The sequence below is a fragment of the Diceros bicornis genome, chromosome 1, assembly GCF_020826845.1.
Source record: "Diceros bicornis minor isolate mBicDic1 chromosome 1, mDicBic1.mat.cur, whole genome shotgun sequence".
NCBI classification, from domain to species: domain Eukaryota; kingdom Metazoa; phylum Chordata; class Mammalia; order Perissodactyla; family Rhinocerotidae; genus Diceros; species Diceros bicornis.
Genome location: NC_080740.1, coordinates 72778330 through 72806258, shown reverse-complemented (window position 1 = coordinate 72806258; position 27929 = coordinate 72778330). Strand labels below are relative to the sequence as shown.

The 27929-nt window shown below is 40.1% G+C and overlaps 1 protein-coding gene across 1 annotated transcript in view; it reads right to left on the bottom strand.

The window, feature by feature from the left end:
* The window catches only part of SGCD (sarcoglycan delta), a 91427-nt gene extending 64214 nt beyond the window's left edge, over positions 1-27213 (bottom strand). Inside the window, exon 1 of the mRNA XM_058544770.1 lies at positions 27145-27213. The gene's annotated coding sequence lies outside the window, so the exon portion shown is untranslated. The remainder of the gene's footprint in view (positions 1-27144) is intronic.
* Between the last annotated feature and the right edge of the window lie 716 nt (positions 27214-27929).

Below are 27929 nucleotides of genomic sequence, written 5' to 3'. Positions count from 1 at the left end.
TTAAACGTGAAAATTATTTTTTGAAAATGATAACAGCTGTTTGATACAATGAAAGGGCCAATAAACTTTTGGTAATCTTTTACAAAGATGTTGCAGATGACTATAAGCAATGAGCCAAATTCCATGCCCAGTTTGCTTCTCTAGGTTGCCATAAATAACAGCAAGTATTTGGTGCCCCTATCAGATAGGTCTGGATATTTGAACAAACATAGACTTTCTCTGGTCACTATTTCCAGTTGCTTAAGACACAGAATTAATTTGAATTATCTCTTACCTCAAGTTTTGAATCATCTTCCTACCATGTTTCCTGCCTCCTGCTTCTCTACTCAGAATCTCTCCTACACATCAAGTTGATTATCCTTTCCAAAAACAGCTCTGAGGACTCAACCAACTGCCAACAGAGAGGAGGAAATCCCAAATTCTCCATCTGGATGGTGAGGTCTTCCATGTGCCTACTTCATTCACCATTTCAGTCTCATTCTTCTCTCTATGATCCAGGGACTGTGCTTCCTAGTTCCCTCTCCTTGGGGATTCGGATTTCACCATCTCTCATGACCAAATCAAATGCTACCTTTCCCATAACTCTGCCCCCAAATTTCCTTGCCTCCTCTGAGCTTTCTGAATGTGGTGCCTGTTCCTCATATTTCTTTCTGGGATGGTTACTGTCTTTCTGGACAGTTTCTTCCTTTGACCAGTGGCTGAAATTTCAAGAGTTTTGGGAATTCCATAGTGCCTTGCATATAGAAGCTACCAATAAATATGTGTCACTTTGTCCCAAAGAAGACTGAGGGGAGATATCCACCTGACTTTTTAAAAACATTTTATACTTGGAATAATTTTAGATTTAGAGAAAAGTTGTAAAGACAGTACAAATAGTTCCTGTATAACCCACCCAGCTTCCCCTAATAGCAACATCTTACAGAACCGTGGTACATTTGTCAAGACTGAAAAATAAACATTGGTGTGGTACTACTAACTGAACTATAGACTTGACTCGGATTTCTCCCTATATCCTTGTTCTATTCAGGATCCAATGTGGGATATCACATTGCATTTAGTGACTTGTTTTGAGGTCTAAATGAACATATTGTATGACTGTGTTATAAAGGAAAGGATGTGGAATTTGGGAATAGAAAATCCAGGTTTGAGTCACTTTTTGAAGCACCGTGTGTGTGACTTTGGAAAAACAACTCAACTCTATGCTTCGGTGTTTTTGTCCGTAAAGGAGATCTGGTAGACACTGGTGGTTGCTTAGCTGCCAGGCATCCGTTTTCCTTTCCTCACAACACCCTGATTTCCTTTTTGGATTTTTTTCTCACTGAATACAGTTCACTGGAGCTGCAATCTGGGGCCCACACTCCCTGAGACAAGGGGTAGCCATGGAGGGCAGGCTAGGATGACCTGGCGTGCCTGCCTGGAATACGACTCTTGAGCAGAAGGACAAGGAGATGGAAACCAGTTGGAGTTTGTCCATCCCAGCAGTGGCTTTCTCATCACACTCTTCTGGTTCCCAGGATTTCTACTCCCTGGCCTTCTGAAACCATCTTAGTTCTTTCTTGTCTCCAGGCCCCCATTTTCCAGCCTCCTGTTGATTTTGGAAACTTCCTGATATCCTTTCAAAAAAAAAAATCCTCTTTTAGGTAATTACATCAGAATGTATTTCTATTGTTCACTACTGAAGAACCCTAAGAAAGAGGACAGCTGGAGTAGCTGCTGCTTATGTTGTAAAGATCAAATAAACTAATATCTATGAAAATCCATTATAAACAGTAACTACTATGAATATCCTAGTTGATAAATCCACAGATAAAATCCATTAGGTCACTTTCATTCAACAAAGATTTAAATACCAAATATTTATATGTGCCAGCCACTATGCTAAAGATAGCAAATATTTCAAAATAATTATGGAGGCAATCTCAAGGCTGAAATGGTCTGCAATTTTTCCTGTCCTTCTGTGAGATGGTGGTGAGCGTGTATGTGCACGTGTGTTGGGGCCATTGGGAAGCCCGAGAGTAGATGTCAGCAGAATTTCTCAGGCTTCCTATAGTGGTTGAATCACTCTTTTCTGGTCACTAATGTGCTGAAGTGCATATCTGGGAAGTAGTCCTATAGTGATGATGGTTATCACCTTTCCTCCCTCCACTAGGCAGCAACATGGCGATCAGCTCAGGATGAGCAAGGCTGACAGTCACTGGCACTAAGTGAATGGCATGTGCCTCTTGTGCTGGAACCAGCCTTGAGTTCCTATCTGCACGATTTGTCAGTAAATAGCGATTCATGACACAAAGTGATGCAGAGGGAAGGGAGGGTCAGTGAATGGAAGGGTTGTATATTTTCCTGGCTGAGGCTGCCTATTTTACCAGGCACATTATCTGCTGTCTTCTTCAATGTGCAGCTTTGATAACAGTGACATTTTGGGTCCATTCATAGTTAAGGAAAAAGAGTCTCAGATAGCTATTCAGTTCAGTGATATAATGCCAGCTCAAGTCGAATTTTCTACCTCCAATAAACAGCTTAGCTCCCTCTTTCTCTTTGTTCTGTTTCATGGTCCTTGCTAAATGGTTTTTAAAAAGGGAAAGAAAATAAATTGGAATGCAAAGATGGGAAGTAAAGGAAGTTTGTTCCACTTGAATGGGTATCTTTTAAATTCTGCTGATTTCCAGATTGTCTCAATCCAGATCTGAGACCATTTCACAGTCCTTGAGACTCCTCCGTTTGCTCAAATGCCAACTCCTCTTGCTGGGTGGGAGGGACACATCAACATGCTATAGCTGTGTAAATTGCGACTATCATGTGGCTTAGTTTCCTGGAATTTTGTCCTCATGTTCCTCAGCCTCTGGCCTGCCCTGCCTTGTCTGTTAATCTGTCTTCTCACTTTGTCACAGTAGTGTACTTCTCTAAATCCATTATTCCTCTATGTGCTGGGTCCCAGGAGATTGTTGCATTGTCTGGTGAGGCGTGAACATATCTGGAGCTGCTGATTGCTGGGGTAGGTGCCTCTGATGGACAGTCACTGTGCAAAGAGCTGCTTGGAGCACGGGATAGCTTTGAAAAATGGGACTGCCCCCAGAAGGAATCAGACAGGTTAATAAATCACAGCCACGGTTGTTAAATCCTAATAGAGGCTCACAATGAGAAGAAGAAATGGTCAGTATTAAGGACTGGCTCTGGGAAGTCCTCAAGATCAAATTCCCTTGTGGCTTTGGCTTTGCCCATATAATTCCCTAGAGCAATGCTCATCAGAGAGTCAAGCAGAGCCATCCCCAATTACTCAGAGGAATTACTCAAATTGGCTACCTTGAAGCACCGAGCTCAAATCATGTGATGAATCTAAAGCAAATTTAATAATCAACCACATCTTTGTCCCTTGGACACTTGTAAACCTGTTAGCAACTGGGTAAGCTTTGTACCAAGTACTGTAGCTGTTCTGTGTTCAGCTGGGATCCTGCTCAAGGATGAAGACTGGTGGGGACCCATGGTGTATAAGATACCAGCCTGCCTAGAGAGACAATCCATCAGAGTTCTACTGCCAAATGAGGCAGTGTCTGTGCTAATTACACCAGCAACCTTGGCTTCTATCAGGGCTGGAAGGCAAATGAGGGAAAAGGTAGGAGAGCAGTGCCTTACAGATTACCATAGTCCTGACTTTCTCCGGGTACATGCCTTATGGAGATTCTGAGAGAAGAGTTGACCATAGGAGGCATAGTCTAGCTTAGGGGTCTTTGGCCTCAGACAGACCTAAGTTCAGATAGCGGCTGAGTCATTTACTTGCAGCATGACCTTGGATTAAATAAATTCCTTAACCTTTCCAGACGTCAGTTTCCTTATCAAAGAAATGGGAATAAAAATGGTACCTACTTTAGAGAATCGTTTTGAAGACTAAATGTGTGTAAAGTGTTTTTGCACAGTGCTCAGTATATAGTAGCCATGATTCTTAGTAATTCATGGAAGAGTAATATTCTTTCTAAAGTATTTTTCACCCACTTAGAAGAACAAACATGCAAGTCAAGCCTCGTGGCATAAAACAACATCAGCCCAGCTTGATTTCACTTCAATAAACATTTGTTAAGTAGCTAGTGTGGATAGTGGTTATTGCCAAGACACTAAAGTAAGTGACGATATTCCTGTTGTTTTCCCAACTGTACTGTAAACTTCTTGACAAGGCATGCACGCACGAAGAAAACCTAGGAAGCATTCCCAGGCAGCACATAAGCAAGCTGGAGGTTCTGTGGGTATCAAAACACCAAAAATCCTAGGAGCTACAAGCAAAGCAAAAAGATGTTCATGAGGAGTGCTGATGGCTCTTTACACTCCTCTGCACTCCACAGCACGCTTCATCAAATGCTTGAGAAACCGCTAAGGCATTCTCTATGGCAATACGCCTAACTCCTCTTCCCTGCAGGAACGAGCACATGGAACAAAGAGGATTCAGAGACAAAGTAGAATAACACCAATGACTTTCTAGCTCATACCCTCCTCCCTCAGTTTTTTCCCTCCCACCTTCCATCTCTGCATTTTCATTGCCTTTCACAGGCATAAGTCTAACTCGTTTGATAACAGCTGCCCTTGGCCAAATAGCCTGTTTTAGTTCCTATCCAGTCAATCTTCTCCCCTCTGAAGAGCTAGAGCAGTTGTCTCCACTCCACCACCATTTCCTTTCAGCATCTGCCTTTTGCTTAAATGGCCTTTTAAAATTCCACTTGCAGGGTTTGACCATGTCTACTCCTTTGAGAAACATTTTTTTCCTCCTTGGCTTCTGTAACTTAATTCCTTTGTCAGCGCCTTTTCTTCCGTCTATTCCCTAAAGCTATGTGTGTCTTTTTCACTCTTTATTCTTCCATCTTTCCTGGAGATGCCATCCTCTGCAGCCCCGACTTCTCTCTTTTGCACTCCTGTTCTATTGCTTACTAGGTGTTTTATTCATGTGGCTCTCTGTTACTTCAAAGAAAACTAAAACATGAAATTATTCAGTTTTAATCCCCAACCATCCCCTACAACCTTCCTCCTTCTCTAGCAATATTCCTATGATTCTTTCAGGCTTTACATCTTAGAACGGTGCTATTCATTCAATAAATACTGACTAGTAGGTGCTAGAGGCTGGTTAGTGTCAATGAGGCATGAACTGTCCCTGTCTTTCTCCATCCTACTAGGGGGAAAGGAACATTTCAGCATGGAGACACAATACAGAGGAATAATTGCTGAAATTAGTTTGAGGGTTCAGAGAAGACTTACAGGAGGAGATGATGTCTAAACTGAGGCCCATAGAACGAGGAGCAGTTATGCAAAAAGGGTACAGAAGTGGTCCAGGCAGAGGACTATTCAAAGACCAGGTGGGAAGAAAAATAATTTGAGAATCTGGAAATAATTCATCACATCTGGAGTCCATAGTGCAGGAGAGAAAAACGGGGTCAGGGCATGAAAGACTATTTAGTCTACATCAAAAGTGTCTATTACCATGACCACGTGGAAGCCCATAGTGTTATGCTTTTTCTCTTGTCACAGCATTCTTACTTAATCATCTCCCCCCACTCTTTCCACCTAGAGTTCCATCACCCTTTCTTGTGCTAACCCTTGGTGGTCTGAACTCTAGTGTAGACCAAAAGTGCTCTAACTAGTATTTTAACTAGTACTCTAGTGTAGAACATAAAGGACTCTATCTAGTACATAGTTTGGTAATTCATAATGTAGTATCTGGGAATTTACTCATTCATCCATCCATCCATCCAACGTTTATTAATGACCTACTGTGTGCCAGACTCTATGCTTAGTAGTACATGGAAGTAAACAAAATAGACTTTGTCCGTGGGTTATGAAGCTGACAGTTTTGTGCAGGAGATAATCAACTAGTAAACAAGTGAGTTACAATTTGTTGCACTGTTGTTTCTGCAGTTTGGTCTCAACTTTCTGTTTAGTCTCACTGGATCAATCTTAAACTCTCCCAAGTTTCCCTTGAGTGAGAATAATTATTTTATTATATTAAACGTTTCTTTGTGCTGGCACTTTGGTTTGTTCACTAAACCTCATGGAGGCCTTATAAGGTGAATCGATTATGATTTTTCTTCTACAGATAAGGCAAGTGAGCATCCAAGAGGTTAGGTGATTTGTTGAAGACCACACAACTAGTAAGTGACAGAGCCAGGGTCTTAACTCAGGTCTATGTGAGCCCAAAGCTCAGCGTACTGTGTAAGTGCTTAGGTGCCTCATAAGTGCAGGCTTTGTTGTTCCTGTTAATTGAATTCCTGGGCAGTTGGGTTTCTCGGTTGAGTAATGACATTTAGACCTGTGTCAAGCACAATAAAGTGTATGAGGTTCTATAATCCAGCAAAATATGATTGTGTCTACAGGATCACCCAACTTCTCTCTTAGGGTTAACCATACCAGCTAGCTCTGACTTATTCTTATTTGTTTATCTCTCATTCAACAAGTATTTATTGAATAACTACTATATGTTAGGCACTGTGTTAGTCACTGGGGATAAAATAGAAGGAAAGTTGCCCTGCCTTCATGGTGCTCTTGACTAATCAGGGATACAGACATGAATAAAACATGCCTAAAAATGAATGTACAATAGAAAATGCAAGTAAATGCTATGGAGGAGAAACATGGGGGCTGTAATTGCTTGGGGTGTGGGGTGGAGCCTGAGGAGGTGATGCTTAAGCTCAGTATAGAATTCAATTAGGCAAAAGAGAGGGAATCTATAAAGTGTTCGATGGGAAGGTTTGTGTCTGTTTCACGAGCTTATGTAGCTTATCAACTCAATAAAATTTTACAGAATGAACAATCCCACAGTCAGGGATTTCCTACAGTCCAGTGTGGTTCCCTTGGTGGAACTAAACATCTCTACATATTGGGCATCGGTTCCTTTAAGACTTGTGCTTGGCTGTCACTCATCAGATATCCCCACTCCCTACTATTAGAGAAATGTGAGTGGAATCATGCCCGTCCCTTCCATATTCTATCACAAGCTTTGGCACTTACCTCTCACCCTGAAGTATGTCAATTGTTTTAATCTTTTGTCTTGTTGGGGATTCTAAGTTAAACCTGGGAGGAGGATGCACAGGGAAGGAAACACTGGCATCAGCTTTGCTAAACAACCATTAATCCACTGCGTGCTTGTGTACGTTGTGTCCATGCTTTGGAGACCCTCAGCACTGATACTGCGCCCAAAGTCATTATTAAGCACTCTCAAGTATCAAACTAAGCTTCCCCCAGTTCTTGACCCCTAATACCTCAAAGCCATAGAGAACCCAGCCCCTGCTGATCAAATGATGTCCTTTGTCTCTCTGCACAGTTGGACATGCTGGTTTCTTCCTATATTTCCAATTAGTTTTCTGCCTAGTACTTTAACATTCCTTGTTCATACTGCATTCTTTTTCTTTATCTTGGTTAAACTCTAAAGCAGCTTTTGTATAGCCTAAAGATACTGCCCTTGTGGCAGAAGCTGAAAAGATTTTTGCATTTACAGTTTGATTTTGGAGAACAGGGGTAAAGAAAAGTCAACAATTTTTTTGTTTGTTTTTTTATTATTCCAGCGTGAATGTTTTCTAAAGAATTCCTTTCTTGCTACTTGCCCACATTAGAAGCTATTCAGTATGTACCCTTCTACTGATGCCTTCTAAAATTTTATTTTAGAATTTTTCAGGTGCCTGTCACATCCTATGAGAAAACATAGGATTTTATTTTTCAATGAGAAGGGGTCTACAAACTTAGTACTTGTGTGTTTTGTACCATTATAGCCATGGCAATGCATCTTTTTTAAATTAAACTGATATTCTACATGATCTTTTCACTTTTTAAAATTATATATCCTTGAATAAGTCAGCACCATGTGTCATATTTGATCCTCAGTAAGTAAAGTCCTAGGAAATGTACCTGATAGAAAATGCACCCAGATTTTCACTCTTTTTATATACACTTTAAGCAGGTTTTCATTAAATCCAGTAGCAGGGAACATGTTATTTTAGCTACAGTGAACTCCCGCATTATATAAGCCCTCAATTAAATAAAAGCCTGCTGAGATTATATTTGCACCTTTGCGGCTGCATTTGGTTTGGCTACTTCATTTGAGGTAATCCATTTTCAAGTGGACAGCTTAGAACTAGAATATTTTTCATCAGAAATCCCAAATTGAGAATAAATCAAGAACACGCATAACAAACATTTGAAAAATCACTGTAATGATTAATATGGTAGCACTTCTTTTATCTTGTGATTATGTTTGCTCTCCCCCATCATCTATAGGTTAAAATCTAAATTTATTAGCCTGGCATTCAAGGCTTTTCATCATCCGTTCCTAACGTACCCCTGCAGCATCATCTCCTGTCGCTCTCTGTCCCAAATGCTCCGTTGACATTTTCATCACACTTCCTTCCAACATATCCTGCATGTACTTTCACGTCTCCACGCTGTACCACGTGCTGCTACCTCTCCCAACTGGATTGCTGTCCCTTTCTCTCTTTCTGGTGAATTCCTACTCATCTTTGAGACCCACCACACATGGCTTTTCATCCGTGTTGTCTCAGTACATAGGCCTGTTGTAAAACTTTACCTAGGCCTGTGATAAGCCTAACTTTCACGTTTACTAGGTGATAGTCATCGAGGTGGGGACCATGATCTATTCATCTTTGTATTTCGAATATCTAAGTATTCCTAAGATACGCTGCCTAGTTGAGTGGATAAAGTACAAGACTCTAAAACACTAACAGCCTTGTGAAATCTAAAGACTACCCTTCACCCTGGATTTTCTTACTTAATAGTATTACCATCCCCATTTTGCAAATGGGAAAACAGAAACTCAGAGGGGCTAAGTCCCTGGTAATAAGTGGCAGAGTTAGGACTGTCTGACACTAATGTCAAGATTCTAGCAGTCATGATACAAGCTGGCACGTGAGTGGAAGAGAAAGTACAGATTAAATGTTGTAAAAGGTGATTTAGCACTAAAAAGTACCCAGGCTGGGGATTCAGGAGACTTTGTTTCCAGTGCTGACCACCCCACTTAGCTGCGTGACCTGATGCAGGGCATTCCCTCTTTCTGGGCCTAGATTTCCCCATTCATTACATGACAGGATTGGACCAGGTTGTATCCAAGGGCCCTTTGCATCTTCAACTCTTATGAATTCTCCTCCCTTAATGGCTCCTTCCTACTTGCAGCCTACAGAATGATTACTAGATAGAAACCAGCTGCCATAGTGAACGACTCCTAATTTTAGTTTAAGTCTTTGTAGCAAGATTTAAAGAAAAAGTCATAATGCTTGCCCCAGAATTTATCTTAGGGAAGGAATTCTCTTTGTTTGGGAAAATACTTTGATATGCAGTTTGAAGGAAAGATAAGACCCTACGGGCATGGGTCTGTAGGAACCTGAGTTACCAAGAAGATAACTAAACTTACTTGCATTAGAAAGAATCCAGATACTGGAGGTCAGGAGTAGAAGGTGGAGAGAGAAGAAGGAAAGAAGGAAAGACTGCTAGGGACGTTAGAGGGACTAGGTAATGTGGCCAAGGGACTTTTTGGAACAAGAATATTTACTATTGAATTTTAGCTTGTTTTGCTTTCTCAAAACACCTCAAAACACCAGAGCCTTGTATGAGTACAGTAGTCCCCTCTTATCCATGGGGGATATGTTCCAAGACACTGAGGGGATCCCCGAAACCGTGGATAGTACTGAACCCTATAAATACTATGTTTCTTCCTATACATATATACCCATGATAAAGTTTAATTTATAAATTAGGCACAGTAAGAGATTAACAACAATAACTTCTCTTTGGCATATCCAAATTGCCAGCATCACTACTCTTGTACTTTGGAGCCATTATTAAGTAAAATAAGGGTTACTTGAACACGAGCACTGCGATACCACGACAGTCAATCTGAAAACCAAGATTGCTACTAAGTGACTAACGAGCGGGTAGCGTACAGAGTGTGGATCTGCTGGACAAAGGGACGATTCATGTCTTGGATGGGATAGAGCAGAATGGTGCAAGATTTCATCATGGTACTCAGAATGGTGTGCAATTTAAAACTTAAGAATTGTTTATTTCTGGAACTTTCCATTTAATATCTTTGGATCACAGTTGACCACAGGTAACTGAAACCACAGAAAGTAAAATGGATAAGAGGGGACTATTATAATCTTTTTGCTGGAAATTAAATAAAAAGTGCTGAGATCAAAATTCCAATCAATGTGTAATTACATGGACAATTTGAGCGCAATGGCGAGATGCTCTTTTGGCGACTCCATACACGGTTGTGCAGGTCATGCACTACTCAAGTGTGACACATGTATGTGTGTGTGTGGAGGAGCAATTCAAACACTAGGCATCATGGATTTCTGCACTTATAATTTTCCAGTACTTGGCAATAAGTGTCTGGTTCTAAAAACAATGACTATATTATGACAATTCTCTGACAGTTGGAAGTTAAGTGATCTGAGGAAGGGGTGTCTTCTTCAAATTTGCACAAAACTGATATATGGTCTAGTGGTGGTGCTTAGTCTTAAACTTATTACATTCACGGAATAGAAGCTCAAAATCGGAGGTGATCATGAAACTAGGAGGAGGTCCTTAGGACGGGCATTACATTTTGCTCTATCTGTCAAAAAGAGTTTTGCATCAATCACTCTTAGGTAGATACGAGGGGACAGGTAATCTCAGCTGAAATCCGAGTAACGTATTGACAAAGCAGTATTAGGTACATCAACAGAAATTTATACAAATGTTACCTTCTCCACTGCTCCCTATTATATACAAAGACTCGCTTGAACTTTTATGTGAATAAGAGCTGGAATAAAAATTGGTGTGCCCAAAGTGATGCTGGTATTCCACAGAATTATCCAGGGGTGTAATCAATGCTGTATCAAGGAAATTGTGGGTTGCCCAGGTGTGGCAGATACTTCACTGTCTCTCTCCCACCCCCAATTAAAATGTGAATAGGGCATAAACTGCTCACTTTGCATATTTTCTGCATTTGGAGGACAGAGACAGAATTCTCAATTGCTTGGGTACACTTCCCTTTTATTGCTCGGTTTACAAGCAATCATATCACTCCACACAAACTATAATTTCCTCTTTGTTATCTTTGCTTCCTTCAGACAAACATGATTCACTGCAGAAATAATAATGAACCATTACCTTTGATGTAACGGCTGCCTGCACTGTCAAGATGGGAGTGTGCCAAGACTGGAGATTAATGCGGTATTAAGGAAGGCAGAGGAAATTCCACTTCTAGATGACGTGAGCACTCTGCAGTTTGCTGTTTACATTTTCATATTCTTATCTAAAACCTCTGATGATTCTTTTTTTTTGGCACAGCAGTATATAGAATCTCAACTACTATAAGGTCAATAGTAAACAATTATCTAATAATAGATATTCTAAGAACTTAACTCCAATAACTGTTATAATCATTGGTTTCTTCATTCGTTCACTCACTCATTCACCCACCCTTCCATCTCTGCACCCACCCATTATTCAACAAACATTTGCTGAGTGTCCACCAATGTCCTAGGCACTGTTTCAGAGTTTATACTCAACCTGTACACTGTGGTGAGGGCATGTGACAGTACCTGTCCTCTTAGAACCCAGTTCTCAACCTTGACTACACTCTGGAATCACCTATGTTTAGCTGTGCTCTCAACAATACCAATGTCTAGGCTGCATTTCTAGAGAGGCTGATTTAATTGTTCTGAGATGGGGACCAGGAATCAGGATTATTTATTAACTCCTCAGGTGGTTCTAATATGAAGCAAAGGTTGACAATCATTGGCTTAGAGTTTATAACCCAGTAAGGGAGACAAACAATAAACAAGTGAACAAATGAATAACAGTTACATGATACAAAAGGCCACGAAGACGGGTGTTTCACCCTCTCTGGTGACCTCTGACAAATCCTCATTCTGAGATAAGGCCCAAGGGTTTATTTTGGCTGTGACTGAAGGGTAAATTTTGTTGATCTGCGTTGTCCTGCATTTTTCCCACTGTGTGGTTGTGTTGATAGTAAGACGTTTCCCTTGTGGCAGATTATCAGTAAGGCAATAGCCAGACAGCTGAACTTTGGGCTTTTCTGTCTATGTGCACAAGTTACCTTTCCTGATCAGAAATTCTGAAAGCCTTTCCAAGTAAATTCAATAGAAGGCATAAGAAACGCAATATGCACACCAAAATTGCTTTTGTCCTCTACCTGAGAGCAGATCCTTTTCGTATGGCATTATGGTTTAGCAGGAAGAATGTAGGCTAAAGTCAGGCAAAGTGAGGTTTCTCTTTTTTTCCTGGCTCCTTCACTACCTTTGAACAAGTTTCTGAACCTCTCTGAGTATCTAGTTCCTCATCTGTAAAATGGGAATGATTACAGGGCTTTCTCCCAGGAGAACTTCTTCTGATGTCAGAATTAAATGAGATAAGGCACACAAAGGAACTAGCTGGTACTAGGCATGGCAATGTGCTCCACAAATGCTGATCACTTTGGCTGAGTAGCCAAAGTCTCCCCTGCTAAAAGATAAACACCAGGAGGGCAAGGGCGACATCTGTCTAGCTCGTCATTGTATCCCTAACACATATGTCAGACACATAGCAGGCATTCAAATATTTGTGGAAGGAATGGATTCATTTGAGTTATACTTATGTGTCTAGCCTAGTAGATCCAGCTAGAACCCTAGTACAGATTCTGGCAGCAACTGTCATCTCAAAGACTTCTGGATGGATTCACCTTGTGAAATGGCACTCCAAGCCTACTTCCCATTGTCCTACTTCATAGGCAGAGTCCCCAGATCTTATCAGGTTTTTTGGTTGGAACATGGGAGATTTGGTGAAACAAAGGGTCAGCATTACTTAGCTTGTCTCAAGGTCCCAGGCTGAAACCCCTCAACCCCGTTTTAAGTGTTACCCAGAGAACCCATGGAAACAGCATTTTGACCTGTGTGTGTTCATCCACTAGACTTCATTAGTAGTGTCTGGTCAAGTGACACCAGCCCTTTGAAACATTTTGCTGTGGTTTGCTTTTGATGGCCATAGGGGTGTGTAACTAATTGTTATTACCAAAGAGAATTAATTCTACCAGAAAAATCACAGCAATCACTATATCTTGCAGGTTAATCTGGCCCAGTAATAGGATGTAGGTAGGAAGCAAGAGTCCAGTGAAGGCAATCTGTGGTTATGAGATAAAAATCCTTTCAAGCCACTGGAAAAACAGGCACCCACCATGGCCTTTAGGGTGAAGAAAACAACATAACTCAGAAGGGTGTACTTTAATGGAGGATCAAAAACTTTATGAAGATATGTAAAAACAAATGGGCAATCTCTAGGATGATACAAAGGAGTCCTTGTGAAAAATTAAAAAACAACAACAACAAACCTCATTAGAGTTTAATGTGTAATTTCATTTTCCTGCTAAGGTTCTGAGAGAGCCGTTGATTCCTGGCAGCAGTTGGCAACCATGATAAAAGGTATCCAGACAAGGCTTCTTGTTTCTGGGGTTTTATGCTGGGTCTGGCCCTTCAGGGAAGCTGGGCTAAGCCTCTGTCTCCCTCCTACAAATGGCCAAAGAGCCAGGAGGGAGAGTATTTTGGTCACTATAGTGTTAGAGTTAGTGGAGGTTAAAACATTTTGTTACTTAAATGCTATTCTTTTCTCTTTTTAAATAATGTTTCCACTCCCACCCCTAACTATACTGCAATTAAATTTAGAAAAAGTTCAAAAGCTCTCGGTGGTAGGAGTGCTTAAAACACTGATCTTTCATTCATCAGCACAATGACTACTGCATCGTCTTGTCTGGGTGGTGCTCAAGTCTCAGTTTTTCTGTCTTTAGGACAAGGTTTGCCTCTCACGTGCCTTAATATAGACAGAAAAAGCCTTTGTTATAAGAAAATTTCAAAAGCTGGGTTAAAGTTCACTTTTAATATTGGGCAAATTAGCCGGGTCACACTTGTCTTATTATTGTCTTGATGATACTGACTCGTACAAAATAGGCTATTAACCTGTTGCTGACCATTATCTATGAGGCATATGATATAGCAAAACTACCCCATCATGGGCTGGCCCGGTGGCAGAGTGGTTAAGTTTGCGCACTTCACTTCGGCGACCCAGGGTTTGTGGGTTCAGATCCCGGGCACGGACATACACACTACTCATCAAGCCATGCTGTGGTGGCGTCCCACATACAAAATAGAGGAAGATTGGCAGAGATGTTAGCTCAGGGACAATCTTCCTCAGTGAAAAAACAAAAAAGAAAACAAACTACCCCATCAGGGGGACAGATTCTTTGGCCATAATCAAGAATAACAGTCTCTTGCTGCAACAACAAAGCCCCCAAAACTAACATTAAAGCACTAAGATCTACTTAATGTTCAATATAGTTCATAAAACTCATGCCATTTAGTTTTTACAAGTCCTTCTGAGGTTGGAGCTGTTCTTACGCCCCTGTTCACAAATGAGGGAACTGGGACAGAAAGATGTTTTAAACCCTTCCCCAGAATCACACCCTAGTAGGTGGTGAAACCAGGATCCAGGGTCAGGCAGTCTGGCTCAAGAGCTCTGCTCCTAAGCTCTACTCTCTGCTGCCACCAGTGTCAGAGATTCTGCCCTACAGACCTGAACTGCAAAATCTTACAGAGCTCTGAGAACGGATAGGGTTTTTTCATTATGCCAAACAGAGTGGTAGTACATATTAGCCTCTCAGCCTCCTCATCTGTACGATGGGAATGAAGTCAATCCCTCCTATCCCGCGTGAGGGAGTCTTTGAGGGAGTATTTGTGAAAATACTTTGAAATTTACAAAGCACTACAAGAATCTGAATTGTTCTCCCATAGTACAAGGAAAAATAAAAAGGAATCATTGAATGCTGGTTACAGATTCTGTCCTTCGACCACTCAATGAATAGAACTTTTTAAAGGAATTTAAATGTAAGGAGAGGTCTCTGGTAAAATCATATCCATGAGCAGTCCTTTGAAGCTGAGTCTTAGCATCTTCATATTAGAGAAGATTGGAAAGGTCATTTAGTGAAAATCTTCCATCCTTCAGATGCTTGACACACCTCTGTACTAGTCCTTATATGATAGTCCCCCTTACCTTGAGTCTCTCAGTGATGGAAGCTCAGAACTATCAAGAGAGATAATTTACAACTTCAGACAATTAGAAACTGCTTTCTTATGTTAAGCTATTTCCCTTTTGGTTCTGCCTCCCTCACTTCTTAGCCATTCTAGGTCATTAGAATAAAGGGTAACATTCTCTTTTTGTAAGAACATCACACCTTACACAAAGAGAGGGGGATTATGCCTTTACCTGTTCACTTAGTCACTGCATGGCTCAAGCTATGGGATTGTTATGTGACCGGAGGCAAAATTCTTCCTACATCAGTCACTAAGAACTGACTTCTAGCTTTAGAATAAGCCACTGAAATACCGAACATATTGTAATAGCTCCTCAAGCGCCAAGAGTGGGACGTGTCCAATCCATTAGGGTTGTGTGTCTCAGAAATGGTCCTCAAATCGCAGCCCAGTTATTTGCAGGGGCAGACCAGCAGAAGCCCAATGCCTCCTGCTCTCCATTTTAATCCCACTCATCATGCACATTTTCTATATATATCTGCATTTGAAGGCTGAAGGGCATTTTCTTCATTTCCCAAAGAGCTTTCCATGAGGACCACAGGGAGAACCATAAACTAATAGACAGATGCATCATGTTAAGAAGGGTGTCAACACTTTCCTTTAACCAGTACACAGTCCATATTCTCCATCATGAATAACTAATGAGTTTCTCAACTCCTTTCCTCAGATGTTATTATACAAATCTATCTAAGGAATGTCATCTGCACTTAATGAAGGGACAAGCATCATAATTAAGTTTTAAGCTATTTCTTCAGCATGAAGCTTCCACGAAGTGTGAAATGACTATAATTCACATTTTTAAGACCCTGAATTTATTAGCATCTATTTTCTATTCAAGGTTAGGGGTAGGAAGCTTTGATTGTCAAAGGATTCAAATTTCTCTGTGCTTTGTTATTTCAGAGTGAGTGTGCCCGAGCTCAGATGCCAGGCAAGGAAAATTATCATTAATGAGTCAGGTTGTATTTTTGGAAAAAATCCAAAGAACTGGAAACTCATTTGCCTTTACGAATAGGAAGCAACGATGAAATGTATAACTGGGTGAGAGGGGACTTGGCATTCCTCTATGAATTATGATAACCATGACTGAGAAAATGATTAGAATCTGTAGGCTAGAGGCTTCAAGTTAAGCACAGTTCTGCTGGACTGTGACTACTGCACAACCCATGGACGAAAAAGGAAAATTTTGCAACTGTAAAAATGAGGAATGGATTATTCTCTTTTGGAAAGGACTTAGTGTGGATAGAAGAAAGAAAGGCATGGGATAAGTCAATGCTTGGACAAAATAAGAGACTCTAGGAGACTTTAATGGTTCTCCTTTACAAGCAAATATGAAGGAGGCAGTTAATCATCTTTTTGCTGGCTGAGCACACACTTTCGGGGGAAACGAATTTGTAATAATCCATCTAACTGTGAGCAATGGCAAATGTGGAAGACATTTCATCAAGTGAATCCCAAAATGAAGAAGTGTAGGGGTTACGTGTAACAGGTAGACCATACTGAGCCTAGGGGTGTGCCAAAAAGGATTTCCTTAGGAAGTGAAGTTTAAGCTGAGAGCTGAAAAATGAATAGGATTATCCATAAAGAGAGTAGAGAAGAATGTTTCAAGAAAAAGGAATAAATAGCAAGGCTCTAAGTGAAGGCTCTACGGCACTCCAGAGGAAACAAAGAAAAGGTAGACTGGTTGAAGCCTACAAATTGAGGAAAGAGGACTTCTGATTAAACTCAACACACATGTCTACCTCTGCTCCTTCCTGAAATGCTAACGCAGCCACTGTAAATGGACCCAAAAGGGGCATACTCTCAAGGATAAAGAAAAAGAGAAGCAGCAAGAGTAGAAGAAAGGTGTTGACAAAGTCTTGGAAGCTGAAAAGAAAACAACAAACAGTAACTTCATTAGCAGATGACAGAAAACCAAAAGCTAAGAACCTGTGCGTTTGGTGAAGACTAAGCCAAAAGCTACTTGAAGCTGCAGAATCCTGGCCAGGTGCAGAAATGGGAGCTACCAGGCACCTCTGTGGTTGGGAGAGTTTGGTGGTGCTGCAATCCGAAAGACTGGTCAAGGTCTCCATGGGGAACTGTGAGAGCCCTAGACCGTTTCTCCACTGTATTCACCCAGGTGACCAGGCCACCCTAACTGTTATGGACTAAATGTTTGTGTCCCCCCCCCCCCAATTCATATGTTGAAATTCTAATCACTGATGTGATGGTATTAAGAAGTGGGGTCTTTTGGAAGTGATTCGGTCTGAGGGTGGAGCCCTTATGAATGAGATTAGTGCCCTTATAAAAGAGACCCCAGAGAGCTCCCTTGCCCTTTCTGCTGTGTGAGGACACAATGAGAAGATGGCCATCTATGAACCAGGAAACCCTCACCAGACACTGAATCTGACAGCACCTTTATCTTGGACTTCCCAGCCTCCAGAACTGTGAGAAATAAATTTTGGTTGTTTATAAGCCACTCAGTCCATAGCAGCCAACATGTTCTGAGACACTCACTATGAAAGACTTGAACTCTGGGCTCTGCGAGATACGAGGACATATGACCGTAGCAGTGCTATACTGACAACAGGGAATTAAGTGAAAACCTACACATTAAAGAGTAGGACCTCCCAGGCTCCACCTGAACATACTGACTGAAGATTCAACCCAAGCAGAGGATTAGGACTCCTCGCTAGGGAAACTGACCACCCCAAGAGAAAGGGCCTACAGATTCTGATATTTGGGGTCACCCACCTAAAAACCCCAGCGTGATCATCCTACCTCAAAGCCCACCACCCAACAAGCCCCATTTATGGGCATAAAACTTTCCAACAGATTATTAGTGCTTCACTCTTAAAAATGAATAGACATCCATGAATCACCAACTATTTACAAAAGTCTCAATCAAAAAGCCAGAGACCTGAATACAAAAAAAAATGAATAGAAGAAACTTGAAACTGTCATTAATATAATCAAAAAGTAAAGAGAAGATAGTACATCTATAAAATTAATAGAGGATGCTACAGAAGGGAACCACCATAGAATAAAGAACTTTTGGAAACTGAAATATGACAGCAGGAATTAAAAGTTTAATGGAAGGAATGGAAAGTAGAGAGGAGGAGAGCAGAGAGAGAAACAAAAATAAGAAAAGGTTGGAAGGACGGGACAGGGTAATTGGAGATTAGAGGCCAGGGCGATCACCAGGGCCAGATCAACCCCTTGAAGGTTGCCTGTGAGTGCTTTGGTTTTGCAATTTTATCTTCAGGTCAGTGGGAGTCAATGAAGAATAGCAAACAAGGGAGTAACATTTGGCCCAACTTGGCACATAGTCCATGGCCAGGAAATCAGGTACATTTATCTAGTTCTTTCTGAGATCTGATGGTCTCACTCTCATTTACATGATATTCTAACAAACCATGGAAAATTCTGGATCAAGAAAAAAATGGTATTCACTGGCTGAATTTTTTTTTAATTCACTTCTAGTTCTCAACTTATTTCAGGTAAACACTGTTGTCAGCTTGTTCCTCTAAACTCCCATTATTCTTTGTTTTGAAAAGGTTATGATTGGCATAAAACAAGGCTGGCTTGGAGCCCGGATAATGAAGGGTGTAATTAAGCACGATTTTCTGTCCATACACCCAGCAGGGCCATCCTACCAAAGGGAAAAAAAGGGAGATTCAAAAGCAATTGTGTGTTTTTCAAGAATAATAGAACAATCTACCCCACATGCTTTACAAAATAAATGGCAACTGCTGACATTTTAATCAAGATAAAAACAACAATAAAGTCACAGTGCTCTGTTTTGAGGCAGAAGTAGCCCCAACTCAGAAATTTCGGCAAATAGACACACATGCCCCTTCTGCTCTAAAAGGCTGAGAGGTTAGCACTTATTTTATGATGTTGTATCTGTCCTGACAACATGGATAAAAGTGTAATTTTATACATCCCCCTGTTATGGTTTTGTATTTTGAGTGACTTTTTTTTTTTTCACATTTTAAACCCTTATGCTAAAAAAATTAATCTAAGGATATAATTTCAATTTTTAAATAAAAGCCACTTGTCTTGGATAATGATAATGATGTGTTGCGTTGCCCTCTTTCAAATTCAGATGACAATGGGCCAGCCATTAAGGGACGATCAGGTGGCTCACTGTGCGTGGCTGATGACTCGAGCATTCATAGATAGTCTAGTAATGATTTTGAGAGAGGCCTGTGAAATGTAGGGCATGTCCCCCAGCATCTTATTGTCTTAAATGATTAAAAATCAGGATCATTTTGGGGGAGTATGTTTAGAGTATCAGATCTGGACTACTGTTCCAATCAATGCTAGTTCAAGACTTGAAGAGAATGAACATCACTAATAGCAAGAGCCTGAGGAAGGATTCTGAAAGCATTTTTTCCTTTTGATCATACCCAGTGGTCCCTCCAAGACACAGAGGGGAAGATTCAAGGCCTTTGAAGCCTGGCAAAGTCACGTAAGATACTATGACTGGCATAATACTACATATTGCAGTCTGGCCAATTTACAAACCATGTTCACTCATGAAAGCAAGTGGCATTTCTGTTTTGTTCTTCCCTGCCACAATTTTTCTTTCAAACTTATCTTTATGGATTGTTGGGAAAAATTAAATTTAATCTTTTCTGGCATACTCTCTGTGATCAAAAAGTTTCAACTTTCTCCTTAGGTCAAATAATTAGTCTTTCAATTTTCCTCTCCCTCTTTAGGATATCATTATGGATATGGGGGGAGGGGACTTAGGTGACCTCGTGGTGACAGGAACAAAGAAAGTTCAGATTCTAGGAGATGTTGTTCTGATCGGCATCAGGCCAGCAGCCTACACACAAGTCCTCAGTGAGTGAATTCTGGTTACTTCTCTCTGCATTCAGTCAGCACTCACTGAGTCAGGTCCGAATGGTGTTGGTGGACCTTGAGGTCTGGCCATGTTTTCCACCCCACCCCCACATTGGACTGTCTGCCTGGGAGCCCTCAGCCCCACTACAAGGACGCTCCCCAGGAGCCAGCCAGCCTGCACCCACCAGTTATCCATCTACGTTCCTCAACACAACACCATGTGGACACTTCTACAAACCCTGCCTTCCCCCACCATCCCTTCTGGAGTTGAAGGAGATTCTAGAGTGCTGACCCAGGTTATCTCAGCCTCTCTAGCCACAGGAGAGTCCAGGGGTTATGAGACTACACTGCAAGCTGGCTTCCTCCTACAGTCCCAAATGAAAATGCATAATGACCCTTTGCTTTTGGCTTTCCTTAAAACAAATATAATTGGTTTCTTCCCTCCATGACTCAGAGAAGAAAGATCATCAGGACACATATTTCACCACTTGCTTTCCCTACATTTCCTATCTTCTTCTTCCCACAAATCACCAGAGGCCAGAAGAGATGGTTTTCAACTTCCTCTTCCTGTCTGAACTGGACTTCCCTGCTCTCCTAGCCTCATTTTCCCCTATGGTGTTATCAGCCATCTATCCTTCCTTTGCCTTTAATGGCAGACTTTTAATGTAGAAAGGAAATGAATAAAGAACACATAGTTTAATAGCTTTAAAATATAATCTCTATCACATTTGTAAAATAAGAGCTTTTGATAAATAATGCAAAAGGAAAGATGGAAATACCTCAAACACTGAAGCATGACTTTTCCTTTACCCCTTTTGTTTCTCCTTCCGTATACTAAGAGAACTATGGTAAAAAGGACACCTAGAGAAAGTTGAGGATAAGAGAGAAAAAGAAATACATATAGCCAAACTATAGTACTGATATTAATAGGGGGGAAAAGAGAAGAATGATAGCATGTTGGAATACAGGAGGAAGGGAAAGAGAGGGAGAAAAGGGATATATATGTATATGGATTGACTGGTCTTGAAAGAGGGGCAAGATGTATTAGTTTTGGGATTGCAAACAGGACAACCTTAAAATCAAGTGGACCTCATTAAGCCCTAGCCTATGGCTTTCAGACCTTCATTTTTTCTGGGCAGGCACTAGAGAATGTTTGAAGACAAGAGTTGTGATGCAGTCACTAGCATCTTTGGCAAAATGAGAAAATGGAGGCAACACAATGACATGTTGATGTAGTTAAATGTATTCAATTTATTGGACTGTCTTTTATACTTCTAAGGTTATGTCTTCTTGACTCTGTTACTTGAAATATCCTTTCTTTTATATAAAATGTTGTTAAAAGTAGATGGAAGTACACAATATTTTTTTGCTTTTGACCCTAATTGAAAAAGAATTGTTGGTCACCATGGTTTAATGGAAACTTTCTACTGGTTGATGAAATTTAAAACTCCTGGAACTCTTGTCTGAGTTCTTGAGCCCTGTGAGAGAGACCTGCTTGCCCCTCCTCCCAATAGCTAACATTTGCTGAACTAATGTTCACCAGGCTTTTCCTATACTCTAGCCACTGAAGCTAGGAGAGCTTAAGAGACTTGCTCAAGTTCATAAAGCAGAGCGGTACTGGAGCCAAATTCAAACCCAGTGCAAGACATCTTCAAAGCATGGGCTCTTGACCAACATGGACATAACTTTACAATTCTTCTATATTGTTAGGCCCTTGAGTAACTGCACTATTATTTGACCTACTATCTTTTTTCATTTCTCCTTTGAATCACTTCAATGTTTGTGCTACCTGATCAAATAATTCTGAATCCCATACATGCAAAACAAAATTAAAAAAACTTAGTCTAGGTATATGGAGTGTGGGGGTGGAAGGCAGGGAAGAGGAGATAAAGAAACTTACAAAATATGTCTGCAAAATGTTTAAAAAGGGAGAAAATTTAAAGATTTCTTCCACAATGATATTGCCCCGTATACCATGTACCCCTAGTTAAGAAGCTCAACACACAGCTTCTCTCCCTGTCTCCTCCCGCCTCCTCTTCCTCCCACTTCTCTCTCTGTCTCTGTCTCTCTCTCTTTACATTTATGTCTGTGTGTGTGTATATATAAATTTTTTTTTAATCAGATTGTCGATCCAATATTTTTGGTATTGTGACTTTTGGGGAAGATAAGAGGGGGAGAAGTATTACCAAGCCTCTAATTAATTGAACTCCGAAGCTTTGACAGACTGTTCTGGTAGCTTAAATTTATAAATCACTGAGAGTCAATAAATATTTACTTGGCTTAGACATTTAAAAATAAAATTAAAGAAAGAAATAAATTCAGTTTTGTCAACTTGTGGGAGCCTTGTCTAATCCTTGTTTCCCTATGATATACACAGACTTTAAATCTCACGAATTCCCAAAGGAGTTCAGATTTAGTACCTCTCAATTAAAAAAAAATCCTATAGAATATTCAAGTGCATATTGGGAGTAATAGATTTATCTTAGAATTTTTCAGCTTTATCGTTAAAACTTTGGTAATATTAGGAAGAAAAATAAACAGTAACAAAGAAATGCCTTATTTATTTGGGGCTGTAGAATGGGTTTGATATCTTTCAGCCCTGGATTATGTTGTGTACTAATTTTTGAAACTTCTAACAATCTTTATAGTCTTTTGTGACATATTTAACATTGTCTTCAGACAATTTATTAAAGAACACAATTGTCATAAGGAAATCACAAATGCTCATGTTTGTAAATAACACAGTAACATTCTTGGGAGCTACAGAAATATGTTGGCCTCTTTGTCTTTTCATTAAATGGCCCCAGAAAACCACATGTTTTGAATTCAGAAGGCTTCTTATTGGGTTTTATCTTTTCTTTCTCCTCGCAACTAAAATGTCACTTCCTGTGGGCGGCCTTACCTAAGTCTCCTAGCTGGATTTTGACGTGCTCTGTGTTTCCTCTGACTTGGCTCATGCATCTATCCTGGCACTTATCACATCACCTTGGATTTTTGGGTTACATTTCTGTGTTATTCTCTGTAACTATAAATTATTTGAGTACTCATTTATCTCTACATCCCAAATATTTAGCACATGCCTTGACTCCCAATAAGGATCAAAAAATACTTGGTAAACAGTTTCTGATCTGTGATGAAAGGGAAAATCAGGTCACCACCTTGTCATAATTGTATGTAGAGTAAAAGCATGTCAGCACATTAGCTGATGAAAAATTCTTTTATAAGGACCTTCGGGCTTCTTGCTTTTTTGTGGTTCCTTCCAAGCTTTTAATGATAAGTAGGGGAATGGCATTGGCTCTACGTGCACAGTGGTCTATATCACCTTCTCCCTTTTTTTACATTTGCCATGGCATGTCTGGGAAATAGGATTTCACAGTCTAAATACTGTTCTCCTAGGATCAGAATCCTACAAGAAAACTTCATAGCTGAAAAGAAATCTTAGCATAAGGTAGGCATTCAAAGGCAGCCTCTGTTCTTACAGAAAATACATATGCAAAACTGAATGGCCTATTTCCTGTCTTAGATCAGGCACAGCCTGAGATCAGGGATTTTTCCATTTGTCTTTATATACAGACTCCAGGAAACAAAGTGAACAAGTGAACATTTAATATATTCACATTTTAAGATAGTGATTTTATTAAAAATCCCCTGTCTATTTAAAGTTAGTCTTTCTTATTTCAAGGGATAGGTATAGTGCCTGGTACATTTTTAAGTAGAGTCTTGAATCTAGAGCAACATATCATTATTTCAGAATTTCCCTACAGGGACTAAGTCAACAGCCACCCCCCTGAGTTGGGTGTTGGGTGCAAATCCTGCTAACACCCCTTATTTGTCCGGAGAGAAGCAATCCTCTTGGTGATTTTCAGCTCAACCCTGGATTATTTACAAACATCTTACATTATTTACAAACTGCAAATACAGTAACTATAGTAACTCTGAAAGGAAAAGCAGTGAACCAAAACTCTAGCAGAGAGAAAGCTACCACCCTTTAGCTGAGAGTTGAAATCTTCTAGGAAGAAATGCCAGAGGCCTAAAATCTGCTTCTCATTAACATACAAGCAAACAAAAAAATAAGAGAACAAACTAAAAATCTTCAGCAGCCAAGATAGTGGTTTGAGGAAACAAAAGTTATCCCAACAGAGGTCTCTAAAACAGACACTACCTTCTTATGTTTGCTTGGCTGGGTAAGTGAGGGACATGGATGGATATTTAAGCTTTGCCTGTTTATTTTAGACGACAGTCTATGTATAAACAAGCTGTGGTCTTTTAACTCAATTTGTTTCCCATTAACAAGTAAGACCAAGAAAATCTGGTTATAGAATATTATTTAAAAAAATAAACAAACTCTCAAAAACATTCCAACCTAACTGCAGTAGGAGTTTTAAAGATCCACTGATTCACATCCCAACAAATAACTTTTCTGTGAAACTCCTTTTTAGATACTTTTTCATCTATAAGACATTCAGGTGATTGCATCCTTGCAAGCAAATCTCATGTAAAATAAGATTTATAGGATTACAACATTAATTTCATAGCTTTGATAAATATATCATGGATATGTAGGATTATGGAATACCAGGTGAGGGGTACATGGGAATAATCGGCATGAATTTTGCAACTCTTCTTTAAATCTAAAATTATTTTAAGATAAAAAGTAAAATAATATAAAGGGATTAGCTGTTTGGAGGTAGAAGTGACCTGCCTTTTTATAGATAGCTGAGTTCTAGGATAAGCTCAAGGCCACATAGTGGGTGTGCAGTAGGTACCTGACTCCCAGCTCACTGCTCTTTCCCCTCTATTGCACTGTCACTGAGGGATGGACCACTTCTGCTTCACCTGAGCAGTTCACTCAGCGCTTACCTGCTGATACACATCCAGGGCTCTCCCTAAGATTACTCTACTTTCCTAAGACTGGAAGACACATCAGCATGAATGTGCTGGATCTGTAAAACCGATCCAACTGTAAAGCCAGAGGCCAGAAGACTTAGTCACCAAGTTCATTATCTATTTACTCAATATCCAAGGTCAACAGCAATCAATAGCACAGAGTCAAACGTGGCACCATTAAATGACAATTGTGAAACATTCACAGACACACTGGTCTGGGCTAATCTATCAACCACATCTCATTATCCTTTCAACTGGTCAGAGATTCTCCCAAAGAGTGCCACCAAAAAAAAAAAAATTTCCAGAAGGCTGAAGAGGTTCAATTATCACATTCTAGGCTCCTGATTCCGTTCAGGCTATCAAGCATCAACACAATTTGAACAGGTGCAAACAAAAGACCAGTTTTAGAATTACATTTTCAAATCTTCTTACATGAAAATTTATTTGTAGCCTCAGTGGAATATGCCTATAATTTTAGAATATAACTGGAGTCTTTATTTTGTTGTAGTAGACTTAGGAAATTTACGTGTGAATTTTGGTGGTTTAATATTTTTAAGGCAAGTTCCAGGGTTTCCCATAGGTTGTGTACAGAGGACTAGATGTGTGTCGACAGCACTATACGAGCAAATACTCTGCTCTATGTTCTTCAGAACATGGATCTCTAAAGTGGGCTGATGCTTGGAGAGTTGTCTTTTTAGTTTGTTCGGTGTGGGTTGGGTTTGTTTTTAACTACAGAAGATTTATTTTTCTGTTTAAAGCAAAGTTAGCCTAAGTCCTTTACTCTTACATTTTCCAAGTCTTGAAGATAATGGAGAGCTTGTTCCATAGAAAAAAGTCTGTGTTATATTTAGAGTTCAGCTTCTTTTAGACAGCACTTACCTTTGGGCTGATCAGCGCTAATTACTGACTAGTTCTGTGCAAAAACCCTGCTCCTAAGGAGGACTGTGAAAACAAAGGGAACCAGGCCACCCATTAGCTTGTCTCCAAAGAGCTCTTACATCACCGACATGAGGATTCTTTGCATTCTCAGACAACGAGCTCTCTCAGAGTCCTAAAATACAGCTTTTCCTTGGGTGGACCTGCTTAAAAGATTCCAGCTTTAGTACCTAATATGAAACATAGGATCTAAGTGACAGAGAGTCAGGTAACTTCTGGCATCTGGAAGCCCTGATGAAAACAGTTATTCTAGTAAAATATAAAACCTTGCAGTGTGGTGTATCTTAAAAATACAGCCCACGGTGTATGGAATTTTGCTAAGAAAAGTTTCTCACTCCCCACCGATTACCCTCTTCCTTTGGCCCGATTTATTTCCTTATATTCATAAAGACGTACAGGCTTTGCAAGAATGCTGTGGGTTCTGTTATGAGGCGATACATTCTCCACTTACTGAGAACCTGTTTCTGTTTAGGGAAACACAAGCTCCAACAGGGCTGTTGTTTCAGCAAAACACAGATCTTGGGACTGCATTGTGAAAGGCAAGACATGACTTGTGTAATACAGATACATTTGCTTATGGTTGATGAGTTTATAAATAGTTATTCAATGCTATTTATGATGATTTCTCCTTGGTTTTAGTTAAAAGAACTACGACACATGAAGAAAGCCAGTATTCACTGAATTCTTTATGGCTATAAGTATACAATAAAAAATAAAGTTATATTTGTATCATCATATCATTTTCTATGTGTTTCTTTTTGGGGCTGGGGATGGTCCTTTGGTGACAGGAATGGTTTTTAGGCCATATCTCCATCTCTGTCTACTTGTCTGTCTGTATGTCTATTGTTCTTTTTTGTTTTCCATAGTTGGTGGTATATACACAGCATCTCAGAGTCTTTTCTGCTAAAGACAGCACACTTATGGCTATGCGGATTAACGCCAGTACACAGAATACTCACAGAAGGTAGTTCTAGCACTGTATCATTCCAGGTATTAGGGAGCTTCTTACATAGAAAAAAAATCTGTATAGTATTTGGAGTTCAGCAGCCACCACTTTCTTTGGGCTGATCAGCACGAATTACTGAGTAGTTCTCTAACTGGATAGGTTTTTGGTACCATAAAATACAGCAGGAAACAAACATTGCAAATGAATGAATCCTAAATCTCATGATTACAAGGCTGGCAACCTCTTCCTCTAAACCCTCAATTTTAAGTCCTTGGAGAAAATTTTCTCTTGGTTGTAGCTTATCTTCATGTCCTTTCTAACCTCTCCCGGTTTATATATTCATGTTGTGACACTGTTACATAATATATATTCAAAATGGATCATTGGCCAGTTGCACAGAGAAAGGAAATAGCCACTAATCAATGCAAACCATCGTCGGAAGTTTACCTTAGTTCCTTGAAGGGGTCTGCCCTGACATTAGGTGTCTCTATGGATTTCGGGAACACTGTGCCCTCTGCTCCTGTAAACAAAAGGAAAAAGCAAACAGAGGTTGGAGACGTTGGATGTGTCACCTGGGGGCCCAATCAGCACAATGAGTGGAGCTAAATGCAAGGAATCCTTTACACAACCCAATACACACATATTTTGCCATGGCTTCAGGGCTCCGTGATAGGAGAGCATTGAATCAACTCATGCAAACAGCCTTTGAAAAAACAAAGAACTTCTTTTCAAAGTGTTCTTGCTGAGATCAGAGTGAGGCCATGAGGCAAATTCCATGTTGACTTCAAAAAAAGATGCCTAGAAATGGCACGGTCTGACTCTTGTCTCTCATAAACTATTAATAGCCACCTAACTGGAAATGTTTTGAAAAACAGCAGCTGAAGCCCTCTTATTGCAGAGCAGGGCACACAAATCACATAACACATACAACATCTAAGCAGTGGGTTAGATGGTAGATAACACTGTAAGACTGTAAGGTATTCTCCTAATGACAATTACACAAATGTTTTTCAGTAAATAAAGTTCTATACTATTACTTTGAAAAGTTGAAACAGAACACTATAAGAGATCATTTCAAGTTGAGGACTTTTACACTTTGAGTATTAACATTGATCCCCTACCCAATTTAGACATTTAGCTCTTGAATTTGCTATAAGCTTTTATTTTTATAACTTGTCAACACCAGCTGAAACTTTTCCAGCCATAAAGACTGTGATTATCTGATTTGTCCA